General features: G+C 46.4%; 1 non-coding gene across 1 annotated transcript; it reads right to left on the bottom strand.

The window, feature by feature from the left end:
• Nucleotides 1-9156: 9156 nt before the first annotated feature.
• On the bottom strand, nucleotides 9157-9230 carry trnan-guu (transfer RNA asparagine (anticodon GUU)). Its single transcript has one exon. It is a non-coding gene; the product is annotated as a tRNA-Asn (tRNA).
• Nucleotides 9231-9758: the final 528 nt, after the last annotated feature.

The raw sequence follows: 9758 nt of genomic DNA, 5'->3' as shown, positions 1-9758 counted from the left end.
TGAATGCATTTTAGGAATTCTCCACCATCTGTACCATTCACACTATCATTTTGCCAGTTAATATTCGGGTAGTTAAAATCCTCCACTATTACAGCTCTATAGGTTTTGCACTTCTCAACAATCTGCCCATATATTTGTTCTTCTATCTCCCTCTAACTGCCTGGGGGCCTATAGTGAACTCCCAGTAGTGTGATCGCCCCATTTTTGTTATTTAATTCAACCCACATGGCCTCGTTTGATGACCCCTCTAACACATCATTCCTTTTCACAGCTGCAGGATCCGTCAATAATCTCTCACAACTCAACTGAAAGCAGCCGGAATGTGCAGCTTTGAGAGGGGCTTTCTGCACCGTCAGGGCTGGAAACTGTAGAGTTTGAATGTGTACCGAACTGTACAGATTATTCAGTCAATATAGCAGGACTGGGAGACATGATGCTTTGTTAATACTGAACAAGTAATGCACATTATTCAATGCTTCTCATATTTATTTGAACACGTTTTCAGCTGGTTTTGAAACAGGAACCTTTTGCGTGTTAAGCGAATGTGATGACCACTACACTACGGAACCCACGCTTTCAAAGCAGACTGCAACCTGAATGCAGCAACTTAGACCGCTCGGCCATCCTGACTGCTCAATATTATGTGTGGCCACCTGCAGTTTGATTTTGAACTTTTGTGTCCTGTCACATGAAGTAAATGAGGACAGCAGGCGTATCTCTGCCTGACACCGGGTAAACATTGAGACAGACCTTGGAGCAAGGGTCTGGTTATTGTGAAACAGCAAAGAAAATATTAATTCTGCAATTGCCCAAAAGGATAGGGACCTCAACATGATTTAAACACGCAACTTTCTGATCAAGAGGCAGACACACCACCGCTGCACCACGAGGCCGAAACACTGAGTCTGAGATGTTCATCGATATGAAGGTCCTGCAATAAAAAGGGCTTTAAAATCCCCGCCCATTCCCACTGGGTGTCAGAAGCAGCGCTCACCTGCCAGTCACCGTATGTTTATTCGTTAAACTTTTGTTTTGCTTTCACGGGAAAGCATCATTAATTAACCCATCACCTTCTTTTGCACAATGAAAGAAATGCAAACTGAGGGAGAGTTGATACTTTAATCAATAAATACAGCAAATGCTGGAAATCTCAGCATGTCAGGCAGTATTTGCTCGGAGACTCAACTCGGTTCCAATTGTTCATCGACAGCAAGTTTAAACACAAAGTTCGCACTTGGGATCGAACCAGTGATCGTACACATATAAAGCAAACGTGACAACCACTAAACTACGGAAACCTCTGGCACAGTAACCCCAACAGAGGGGAGCTGACCAGTGAGCTCCCTCTGGCCTGATCGGGAATGTGCTGGCTCACCTTAAACAACTTCTGTCCAACACTGAAAGTTCTCAATCCTTCTCCTCTGCTGCCTTTACAGAAATGTCACGGATCACCCAGCCACAGTGTTCACTTCTACATCCTCACAGTGGGGCCACAGAGGCTCATACCGTCTCCCCGCGATCAGCGAACACACCCAGTTTGTAAAATTAAACCCCGAACACGTGTCCGGCAAAGGGCAGGAGAAGCGGCAGAATGTGTAAGCTCGTTCTGCAACAGATAGTAGTGGGGTTATTAACGGCGATTACAGCAATCATTAATCCTCTCACACACCTCAATTATGTTTCTGCGATGAACTGATTGAGAATGGAAAGAGGTTTAATGCTCGACATCTTAACCACGCGACCAGGGAACAGCTTCGATAATTTGTATAAATACAAAAAAATATATTTATTTATGGACCTGAATATCAACGGCTAGCTGCCGAGACCTCATGGAGCGACGATCGTGCATCTAACTTTGAGCGAGAGAAATTGTTCCACAGTGACACACACTTCATCTTTTGTTCCCTTTTAAACACTAGAAATTGAGACAGGGGGAATAAATAGAGAAATAAAAGCACAGGATACAGACAAGAGGAAGAGAGAAAGCACTTTACAGCCGTTGAGTTATATTTGAAGTGTTATAGTGTGGGGAAAGATGTGCCCAAATCACCCCACACGAACCTCAACTCTTTGCGAAGGAGTTCGGTGCAAATAATCAGATGCCTCAGGGACTTGGACTTTTTGGAATAAGTTCTGCTTTTTCCTGCATTCAAGCTTGAAACAGCAACTGGGCTTCCATCTCACGGAAGCAGCGTGTAGCGGTTCGCGAGTACGTGACGAGGTTTGGGGTTGATGTGCATCGCTTTCAATCTTTGAAATTTCCCCAAGCAAAGAATCGCTGAATCCAACTGTCCCTGTAAGCATTTTGTTCACGTTTAATCACAGGAATATCCGCAGTCAGGAGCTGAAAAGAAATTAAAACCTAATACCGGCTTCGGGACAATCAGAATACTTTGTCACAGACAAGGCACCAGAAGGCTGGAAGGTAGATCACACCGGCTGTGGGAGAGCTGGTTGGCGGTGACATGGAAGTGTCTGCAGTGTGCGGGACCAGACTGCTTCCACACATCCACAATGGATGTCTCCCCCGTATTTTGAGGCTGTTCCCCCTAGTTCTAGTCTCCCCGACCAGTAAAAACAATCTCTCTGCCTCTATCTTGTCTATCCCTTTCATTATTTTAATTGTTTCTACAAGATCACTCCTCATCCTTCTGAACTCCAACGAGCAAAGACCCAGTCTGCTCAATCGATCATCATAAGGTAACCCCCTCATCTCCGGAATCAGCCGAGTGAATTGTCTCTGTGCCCCCTCCAAAGCTAGTATATCCTTCCTGAAGTAAGGTGACCAAAACTGCACGCAGTACTCCAGGTGCGGCCTCACCAATACCCTATACAGTTGCAGCAGGACCTCCCTGCTTTTGTACTCCATGCCTCTCGCAATGAAGGCCAACCTTCCCTTCGCCTTCCTGATTACCTGTTGCACCTGCAAACTAACTTTTTGGGATTCATGCACAAGGACCCCCCGGTCCCTCTGCACCGCAGCATGTTGCAATTTCTCCCCATTCAAATAATATTCCCTTTTTACTGTTTTTTTTCCCAAGGTGGATGACCTCACACTTTCCGACATTGTATTCCATCTGCCAAACCTTAGCCCATTCATTTAACCTATCTAAATCTCTTTGCAGCCTCTCTGTGTCCTCTACACAACCTGCTTTCCCACTAATCTTTGTGTCATCTGCAAATTGTGTTGCACTACACTCTGTCCCCTCTTCCAGGTCTATGTATATTGTAAACAGTTGTGGTCCCAGCACCGAGCCCTGTGGCACACCACTAACCACCGATTTCCAACCCGAAAAGGGCCCATTTATCCCGACTCTCTGCTTTCTGTTAGCCAGCCAATTCTCTATCCATGCTAATATATTTCCACTGACTCCGCGTACCTTTATCTTCTGCAGTAACCTTTTGTGTGGTACCTTATCGAATGTCTTTTGGAAATCTAAATACACCACATCCATCGGTACACCTCTATCCAACATGCTCCTTTTATCCTCAAAGAATTCCAGTAAATTAGGTAAACATGATTTCCCCTTCATGAATCCATGCTGCGTCTGCTTGATTGCACTATTCCTATCTTGATGTCCCGCTATTTCTTCCTTCATGATAGTTTCAAGCATTTTCCCTACTACAGATGTTAAACTAACTAGCCTATAGTTACCTGCCTTTTGTCTGCCCCCTTTTTTAAACAGAGGCATTACATTAGCTGCTTTCCAATCCGCTGGTACCTCCCCAGAGTCCAGAGAATTTTGGTAGATTATAACGAATGCATTTGCTATAACTTCCGCCATCTCTTTTAATACCCTGGCATTTCATCAGGACCAGGGGACTTGTCTACCTTGAGTCCCATTAGCCTGTCCAGCACTACCCCCCTAGTGATAGTGATTGTTTCAAGGTCCTCTCTTCCCACATTCCTGTGACCAGCAATTTCTGGCATGGTTTCTGTGTCTTCCATTGTGAAGACCGAAGCAAAATAATTGTTTAAGGTCTCAGCTATTTCCACAGTTCCCATTTTTAAATCTCCCTTCTCATCTTCTAAGGGACCAACATTTACTTTAGTCACTCTTTTCCGTTTTATATATCGGTAAAAGCTTTAACTATCCGTTTTTATTCTTTGCACAAGTTTACCTTCGTAATCTATCTTTCCTTTCTTTATTGCTTTCTTAGTCATTCTTTGCTGTCGTTTAAAATGTTCCCAATCTTCTATTTTCCCACTAACCTTGGCCACCTTATACGCATTGGTTTTTAATTTGATACTCTCCTTTATTTCCTTGGTTATCCACGGCTGGTTATCCCTTCTCTTACTGCCCTTTTTTCACTGGAATATATTTTTGTTGAGCACTATGAAAGAGCCCCTTAAAAGTCCTCCACTGTTCCTCAATTGTGCTACCGTTTAGTCTGTGTTTCCAGTCTACTTTAGCCAACTCTGCCCTCATCCCACTATAGTCCCCTTTGTTTCAGCATAGTACGCTCGTTTGAGACACTACTTCCTCACCCTCAATCTGTATTACAAATTCAACCATACTGTGATCACTTATTCCGAGAGGATCTTTTACTAGCTTCAATCATTAATTTTCTCTTTACATGTGATGAACTTTTATCCCTATCTCGTTTACACACTGTATTTTAGGAGAATGGTTTAAAATTTTAAGTGCTTATTGTCATGTATTCAACCAACATTGTAACCCATATATAATCTGACCTCAGTTGTACACTGTGAGAACAATGACCACTAGGTGGTGAACTTGTGGGAGACACTTCTAACCTGGACCTTCAGGTATAAAAGGGGAAGCTCCACCCACTTTCATCACTTGAGTGCAAAGGAATAAAGGACAGGCCACAGACTGACCTTTTCTCAAGCATGGGCCTCGTGTGCATTTCTACTGTATAGTAAGGATGTATCAATGGCGACGAGGAACTGGGATTTAAACCACGTGAGCTTGGCCGCTAGCAGAATAGACGAGAGATACTGTGTAAAGGAATGGTTGGGACAGAGAATCAACATTGTTGAAGCAGCAGACAGTTCTCCAGGCAGACAAGGGCAATCGGGTATGCCCCAACATGTAGTCGAACCCAGAGGGCGAATTCGACAGAGATAATGGCAAGCAGAACGGCGATTCATACCATTCCAAGGGACAATGTGGCCAGTAATGGGGCCATCAACACCTGTTAATGGCACACTCAAGGGCAGTCACAGGTGTAGTCAGGGACGATTGATGAGCAAGGGATCTTTTGTTTCCAACAACAGCTCATGTTGGAGGCATGGAGGCACAAACTCAGCCGGAGTTTGCAGAGATGAACAAAATACCTACAGAAATTGCAGAAATGAACGCTGGGGGAAATCGCTGGAAGCTGAAGTTCAGTGAGTTCATGTGGAGCACGTATACAGTTCATAAACCAGGACGTCACCGATAATGATGAAAGTGCTCCTCAGTGGCATCCCAGTATCAATGGAGCTAGACACGGGGGCTAGCCAGTCCCTGATGGGTATCAAATAGTTTGAAAAGTTGTGGGCGTCCAAGGCCAGTAGGGCCAAAATTATCACCGATTGACGCACAGGTACGGACATACACCAAGGAGATCATTCCGGTGCTTTGCAGCGCCACGATAATCGTGATCCACAAAGATTCGGAGAACAGGTTGCCACTCTGGGTTGTACCGGGGGACGGTCCCGCACTATTGGGGAGGAGTTGGCTTGCTGTCGAGAACTGGAAATGGGGCAATGTCAATGATATTTCCTCTGTGGAGCGAGTTTCATGCTCACAGATCCTGCACAAATTTGACTCATTATTTCAACCCGGCATTGGCACTTTCATGGGGGCCAAGGTAGTGATTCACATAAACCCGGAAGCCAGGCCAGGACACCACAAGTCCAGAGCGGTGCCGTACGTGATGCGGGAAAAGATAGAAGGTGAATTGAACCGCCTGCTGAGGGAAGGTATCATTTTGCCAGTCGAATTCAGTGACTGGGCGAGCCCGATTGTACCGGTGTTCAAAGCGGATGGGTCAGTCAGGATATATGGTGATTACAAGGCCTCCATCAATCGGGTGTCACTCCAAGACCAGTACCCGCTAGCGAGAGTGGAGGACCTCTTTGCGATGCTATCCGGTGGCAAACTTTTTTCAAAATTGGACCTGACCTCAGCTTACATGACCCAGGAGCTGGCGAGTGAGTTGAAGAAGCTGACCACCATCACGACACACAAGGGGTTGTTTGAGTACAACAGATGTCCGTTCAGGATTCGCTCAGCCACCGCGATCTTCCAACAAAATATGGAAAGCCTCCTCAAGTCGATTCCAGGGACGATGGTTTTTCAGGACGACATCCTCATCACGGGTTACGATACTGAAGAACACCTCCACAACCTGGAGGAGGTGCTACGCAGACTGGACCGGGTAGGGCTGCGACTGAAAAAGGCGAAGTGCATCTTCCTAGCTCCAGAGGGAGAATTCCTGGGGATGAGGGTAGGAGTAGACGGGATGAGCCCTACTGCGTCCAAGACGGAAGTGATCCAGAGAGCACCCAGACCCCGTAACACGACGGAGCTGCGTTTGTTCCTGGGGCTCCCCAACTATTTGGTAACTTTCTTCCCAAATTGAGCACGCTGCTCGAGCCGCTACACGTGCTCCGAAGCAAAGGTCGCGAATGGGTCTGGGGGGACAGCCAGGAAAGGGCTTTTAATAGAGCACACAATTTGTTATGTTCCAACAATCTGTTAACGCGATATGACCCATGTAAGAAACTTGTGTTAACGAGCGATGCGTCGTCCTATGGTGTCGGGTGTGTGTTGCAGCATGTCAATGCCAAGGGTCAGTTACAGCCGGTAGCTTATGCCTCCAGAAGTCTGTCCCAGGCAGAAAGGGGCTACGGGATGATTGAAAAGGAGGCGCTCGCATGTGTATATTCGGTAAAGATAATGCACCAGTACCTGTTTGGCAGGAAATTTGAGCTGGAGACAGATCACAAACCCCTCACATCCCTTTTGGCCGACAACAAGGCCATAAATGCAAACGCATCGGTCCGCATACAGAGGTGGGCACTCACGTCAGCCACCAATGACGACACAATTCGGCACAGACCGGGCACTGAAAACTGCGCCGATGCACTCAGCAGGCTTCCACTAGACACCACTGAGCGGGCTACCAAGCATGCCGCTGAGATGGTCATGGCTGTTGAAGCTTTCGCAAGTGAAGGCTCACCTGTGACAGCCGGTCAGATTAATGTCTGGACAAATAGAGACCCGCTATTGTCTCTAGTCAAGAAATGTGTCCTGCATGGGGACTGGGCAGCCACGTACAGGGCATGCCCTGAGGAATTTAAACCATTTCACGGGGGCAGGGATGAACTCTCGATTCAGGCCGATTGCCTACTGTGGGGAAACCGTGTAGTCATGCCCCAGATGGGCAGAGAGGTGTTCATCAGAGAACTCCACAATGAGCATCCGGGCATTGTCATGATGAAGGCAATTGCCAGGTCACACGTTTGGTGGCCAGGGATAGATGCAGATCTGGAAGTTTGTGTTCGCAGGTGCAACACGTGTGCCCAGCTGGGCAATGCGCCCAGGGAAGCCCCCCTTAGCCCCTGGCCATGGCCCGCCAAGCCTTGGTCACGCATCCATGATGACTACGCAGGTCCTTTCATCGGAAAAATGTTTTTGGTTGTAGTAGACGCCCACTCCAAATGGATCGAGTGTGACATTTTAAATTCAAGCACATCCTCTGCCACGGTAGAAAGTCTACGGGCAATGTTCGCCGCCCACGGTCTACCGGACATCTTGGTCAGCGACAATGGCCCGTGCTTCACAAGCACTGAATTCCAGGACTTCATGGCAGGCAATGGAATTAACCATGTCAGAAAGGCACCGTTCAAGCCAGCCTCAAACGGCCAGGCAGAACGAAAAGTGCAGATAATCAAACAGGGGATGCTCAGAATCCAAGGGGGTTCCCTACAAAGCCACTTATCACGCCTCCTGTTGGCCAATAGATCTCGACCACACTCGCTCACAGGGGTTCCACTCGCAGGGCTGCTAATGATGAGGACACTCAAAACCTGTTATCCCTTATACTCCCCACCATGAAAGAAATTGTTGAGAGCAGGCGCCAATCACAATATAACGACCATGACAGGAATGCGAGGGCACGATATATTGGTGTAAACGACCCTGTTGTTATCCACAACTACACTGCAGGGCCTAAATGGCTCGCAGGCACTGTGATTGCCAAAGAGGGCAATAGGACTCTGGTCGTTAAACTTACCAATGGACAAATCTGCCGCAAACACGTGGATCAAACAAAAAGGAGGTTCAGCAACCCCAAAGAAGAAGCAGAGGAAGAACATGATATAGAGTTCACTCGAGCACAGGTGACCGAACACCGGAACCAAAGGGAGGAGCGCCCAGTCACTGTGGGCAGTCCGGATAGTCCTGAGGCACCGCAAACAGCAGACACACAGGCCGGCGCACAACAACCGGAGCCGCAACTCAGGCGCTCTACAAGAGAGCGTAAACCACCAGAGAGACTCAACCTGTGATCCCAAAAAGACTTTGGGGTCATGTATTCAACCAGCATTGTAACCCATTTTTAAATTTAAAACCTGATAAAATTGGATGACATGCCGCCAACGTGCAAAAGTAAGAATTCTTTTAATCACCATTAATTAGCCGATAACCTTCTTCAGAATGAAATAAATAATAATATAATTACTGAGGAATAGTGGTATCTTCAATCATTCATTTTCTCTTTACATGTGATGACGTTTTATCCCTATCTCATTTACACGCTGTATGAGAATTGTTTAAAATTGTAAGTGTTTATGACTCAGTTGTAAAACCATTGATTGTGTGTGTGTCTATTCTTGATAGGAGGAGCACTTGAGACCGCAGTTCCAGTTCTATATATGTATCAATAGAATCAATTTCCACCAGTTTCTTTAAACCCAATAACATAATTTATTTCTAATGGGCTGGATGGAGGAACATGATCCATGTAAAAAATTGTTATCGTTTTACTTGAACTGAATGCTCATAAAATATTGGAGTGGGAACTAATTGGATAACAGCACTGCTGGCAACATTTGCGGAATAGATTCGTGCAGCCAAAACGCACAATGACAACCTGGGACTGTGCGGTACCGAATACTCGGGGAAAAACAGTTAAATACTTCGTCCCGGGGTGGGCTCGAACCACCAACCTTTCGGTTAACAGCCGAACGCGCTAACCCATTGCGCCACAGAGACTGATGGACATATAAGGTGCAAGACATCCAAAACCAGGGTGTCAGTCAGTTAAAGCTTCAGATTGCTCTGACCGGTATGGAACTTGTCCACTCTCAGTTGTACTTTTCCCAAATAAATGGAGGGACATTCATTGTGGATGCGTGGAAGCAGTCTGGTTCCGCACACTGCAGACACTTCCATGTCACCACCAACCAGCTCTCCCACAACCGGTGTGAATTACCTTCCAGCCTTCCAGTGCCTTGTCTGTGACAAAGTATTCTGATTGTCTCGAAGCCGGTATTAGGTTTGAATTTCTTTTCAGCTCCTGACTGCGGATATTCCTGTGATTCAACGGGAACTAAATGCAGACAGGGACAGTTGGATTCACCGTTTCTTTGCTTGGTGAAATTTCAAAGATTGAAAGCGACACACATCAACCCCAAACCTCCCGTGAGATGGAAGCCCAGTTGCTGTTTCAAGCTTGAATGCAGGTACAAGCAGAACTTATTCAAAGAAAGTCCAAGTCCCTGAGATGCCTGATTATTTGCA

Source organism: Pristiophorus japonicus, unplaced genomic scaffold (genome assembly GCF_044704955.1).
Source record: "Pristiophorus japonicus isolate sPriJap1 unplaced genomic scaffold, sPriJap1.hap1 HAP1_SCAFFOLD_112, whole genome shotgun sequence".
Classification (NCBI taxonomy): Eukaryota; Metazoa; Chordata; class Chondrichthyes; family Pristiophoridae; genus Pristiophorus; species Pristiophorus japonicus.
Note: the sequence above shows the minus strand (reverse complement) of the source record. Positions and strands in the feature narration are given on the sequence as shown.